This window comes from Arachis hypogaea, chromosome 16, assembly GCF_003086295.3.
Source record: "Arachis hypogaea cultivar Tifrunner chromosome 16, arahy.Tifrunner.gnm2.J5K5, whole genome shotgun sequence".
Classification (NCBI taxonomy): Eukaryota; Viridiplantae; Streptophyta; class Magnoliopsida; order Fabales; family Fabaceae; genus Arachis; species Arachis hypogaea.
Window position 1 is genome coordinate 128,681,121 of NC_092051.1, and position 4,873 is coordinate 128,685,993.

The following is a 4,873-nucleotide window of genomic DNA, read 5'->3' on the forward strand; positions in this document are numbered from 1 at the left end:
TCTCGCTACATGATTGGTTAAATCAAAATTTGGTTAGTTATATAGTATTCATTTAATTAAATGATGCATCTCATGCCTAAAAGAGCTTATTTCTTTCTTCATCATAAACAATGACTAAATTCTCTTCCCAGGTTCATTGGTTATCCGTACGAGAAATGACTCACGTGAAACCAAGTCTCATAACGCATCCTCCAACGGCAAAAAACATTGCACCCCTTTTTCCAACTTTACTATCCTATAAGAAGCAACATTTGAGCAAAAAAAAAAAATTCCCACTATTGCTGAAAGAACTAACGCATTCCTAACATTTTCATCACCAAACAGCACCTTTGAGTTGAGAGAAATGGTTGCAACGGGCAATGTCTAATGGCAATGATTAGTTCTAACCAAAAAAACACCCTTCTCCACACGAGTACCATAACTTTTTTTTTGCACCACATTCATAAACCCATCGCCTCCTAGATTTCTCTTAGAACAGTTTTTTCAGAATAACCAAAAAATAAAATAAGACTACAGAATTGAAATAACAGTCGAATCTACATCATTCATTTTCTCCCCCAATCACATAACAATTTCAAACTTCCGAATGAAAAAAATGAAGGGAACATTGTGAAAGAACACTACTCACTGGAGAACATGGATAAGCCAGATGATGCTGCAGGGTTGAGCCAGTAGACATAGACCCTGTGGTTGAGTGACACAGCCCAGAAAGACAAGTGATAGAAAGTGTAATGCGTGAGAAACTGTGTTTGCGTGTCCCTAATTAGAGTGGTTATGCTGAATACAGTATAATCCAAAACACCTGAAACAATCTACTTCATACCTCCGCGGATGACAAAACACCAACACCACCAACTTCCTCCGACCACGCCTACAGCAGAAGTGTCGACGGCCAGGCGCACTCAGCAACCAACAAGCCACGAACCCACAACGTCGACTGTTGCCTGTTTCCCGGCTGGAAGCTCTACGACGCCAACACCTTTACCGGCCTTATTCCTGTACCTTGACCCTAGGGGTTCCTATTTGGGAAAAACGTCTTAGTCAATGGTACGCCCTCCATGGATGCAACAGAGCATTCGTGTCTTTTTTGTTTTATCCCACTCCCAAAGGAAACAAAAAAGAAACACCCATTATCTTTGAATACCCACTTTTTTTTGTCCGCAAAGCCCAACTCAAAAAGTCCATCAACAGATACTCCAACAAAAAATCATTGGCTAACGGCTCAGCCATAGCCACAGCTACCATAGACCTTGGAGACAAGCCCTACAACAACACATCAACGTGTCAATCGCATATTCATTCAGATATAAAATCTGTAAATCTGTATGGATTTAGATCTGTACTATAGAATGACCCTTTCATTTGATTCACTTTTGTTGTTTATATCACTTAGCTTGTTGGTTGATTATTATAGTTATCATATTGTAACGGTCAATTTAACCCAAATTATAATAACACAAGCAAACGTATACTAAATCAAGGGTGTGTTTGACAAATTTGTCTAAAGAGAAAAAGCACGTTTAAGCTCGTTAAAAGTTTCAATTTTTTGTTTGGCTAATTTTAGTTTGGCAAACGTAGAAGTGATTTTGTAGTCAAAATTACGTTTATCAGAAGTAACCATTTCTAGCTTCTGCATTTTACTAACGGGCTTTTAGCCATTTACACTAAATATTTATTTATTTTTACCAATTTTATCCTTTAGACATGTTATTGTATTATTTATGAAATTCTTATTATTTCTCTTTATATGAGCTCTCTTTTTCTATTATTTATTATTTTATTTTTTTGTTAAATTTTTATTTGACATTATACACTCTTATAATTGTGATTTTTGTATATTATATTTATTATTATCTTTTTATAATATAATTTATTGATCCCATTAGGTAAAATAAATTAAAAAAAAATTAACCATAAATAATAATAATAGTAAAAAACTATAGGTATTAAAAAAGAGTATTAAAAGAACTAAAAATATACTATATAAAATACATCATCAAGAACTTTTAGATTTGTTTCATCACTATCAAGATAAATATTTAATTTTATTATTTTTAGTATTTTTTTTATAATTATAATTCTAGCATATACAATTTTTTATTGTAATTTCTTTATAATATAGATTATTATTCTATTAAAAAAAGATAAATTAACAAAAAAATTAATTATAGGTATTAATAAAATCATAAACGTTGGATTTCAAAATAATATTAAGAATAAGATTACTGAGAGTATTAAAACAAAAATACGATAAATAATACTAAATTAACATTTTTACGTTAATATTTAAAATTTAAAAAAATGTAACATATTTGATTAATTAAATACTCTTATATATATAATTTATATTTTTTATTTTTAATATAAAATATATTTTGCTAATTTTTATATGTTATTTTTATTTTGATAAATAAATATTAATTTTATTATAAAATTAATTAATAAGATTATTCAAATATCTAAATTAAAATGATAGGATAATATAAAAAAAGTATTTAATAAGCTGATGCTTATTTTAATAATTTTTTATCTAAAAGTGATTTTAAGTAGTGTAATCCAAATAATATTTATTTTATTATAGTCCATTTTGATATAAAGATAGCCAAATATAAATCACTTCAATATAAACTTACTTTTTATCAAATCAAGTTTGCAAAATTAATTTTATACAAACTCTCGTTTGCAAACTATAATCCAAACACACATTAATGGTTGTAAGTTAGAAAAATATGACAATTTAGTGGAGCTAATTGATTTCTTATCAAACTAATTTAATAAATATTTATTATAAAACTACTTAATTATATTATTATAATTAGAAAACCAAATATATTAAACGTTTTAAATTAACTAAATTAGACGACTTGTCAGACAAAAGTTTAAATAAAAAAAAAAGAAAAAAAGAATTTACATTATTATTGAACGGAGAAGGTACTGATACTAATTGAGTTACTAATAAAAAATTTACCGCATTAATCTGGTTCCACTATCTGAAAGCCCTTTTGTCCCTTGGATATTATAGGAGCAGGTAAAGGATGTATCACGGTATATGATGACCTATAGCTAGAATATTTATGGAGGTAATAAATCTCTGATCTCAAGGAAATTATACTCATCACGCAATTTATATATAATAGATTTTTGTCCAAATCTAAGTTATATATACAATTAATAACCTTTTAATTATAATAATAAGATTGTTTAAGGAATATCATTAGTCAGCCATGTGCAACCAATTTGAGCAATAAAGTCAATGATAAGCTCCACAGTAATCTTCCCTTCTTTTTATCAACAAAAGTTCACTTTTTCGTATTCGTATTTTCATAAAGTCAATAATAAGGTTTGGAGCTAGCACGTACCATGCATATACCAATTTATTAAATTTTAATTCGATTACGTTAACGAATAGAAAGAAAAATCAAATAATGAGGCAAATTAAAATCAAACCATGATGGGCAGCATGTGAGAAAGATAGACACATAGGTATACCTTTCTTGAGGAAAACAATGGCTATATATAATTATTCTTAATTTGCGACAAGTAATTGCAACACTTGCTAGTGGAACTTTGAGTCTTTGACCAAATGTTTCATACCTAACAATGCTGCTTATATGATGCATTCATAAAAAAAAAAATTATGGAAAATAAAGAAAAAAAAAGTTACAAATAGTTTTTTTCGGATGATATCTAATTTTATTTAAGTACATTATGATGTCTTAAAAGAACCAATGAATCATATATACAGTAAATGTATTTTAAAAATAATTTGTTAATTGCCTCCTTGATCATGTTATATTTTGTTAAGTTTGACCCCACTTTAAAAATAATTTTAGAAAAGTATTAGTCCATGGATATGTATGTAAGTAACTTTTAAAATAAATCTCTAAAGAAAAAAAGATAGAGATATTATTTTTTTTTCTCTTTCTTTTCTTTTTCCGGCTTCTCTTTATTTTTCTCATTCTTGATATTCTTTTCTTTTTTTTTTCCTTCTACGCATTTTTTCTTTTCTAAATCATTTTTAATCTCTATTATTATCATGTTAAAACCATTCTTTTCTTCTTTTTTTTTTTTGAATTCTATTACACATGTAACAAAATTTATATATAACTAAATCACATTTTTATTGAAAAGATAGTTATAAATATGAGTTTTATTGAAAAAAGGTTTATAAAAATGTGATAAAATAAGAATAAATTACTATTTTCATTCACGAAAGTTTTAGATACTAATTTAATAAATCTACTCATGAAACAATAAAATTAAAGTTGTATCTATGAAAGCTCGTACAACAAAACTATCCAAATTCTAAAAAACTATCCAAAAATTTTAAATTATCCTCTCTCTCTCTCTCTCTCTCTCTCTCTCTCTCTCTCTCTCTCTCTCTCTCTCTCTCTCTCTCTCTCTCTCTCTCTCTCTCTCTCTCTCTCTCTCTCTCTCTCTCTCTCTCTCAAGATGCTCAAATAAAAATAGCAAACCAAATTAGAAACAGAAACTAACCAACATCTACCACAAATTTGCAACAAACATGCATTGCTACTACGTTAGATTCACGAGTATTTATTCATAGTAAACTAACAAAAATGTCATAGATTAAGAGGAGAAGATGAACCTGAATTAAGAACCCAGTTGGGAGGATCGTACTTGGAGAAAGAGACGAAGCCGTCATGGTTCTTGTCATGGATGTGCATCTCCCTCTGGATCCCTCTGGGAGCGGTAGAGAACCTCTCTGTTAGACTAGAGAACATTCCACTGAGTCAACTCTTGCTTACTAACAAATCCATCGGTGGGTCCATATCGATCTTGGGGAAGAGAAGGAGGAGCATGTTAGTGACATTGAACTTGTCCTCGTTGTTGAGGTAGTCCTCGGTGTTCA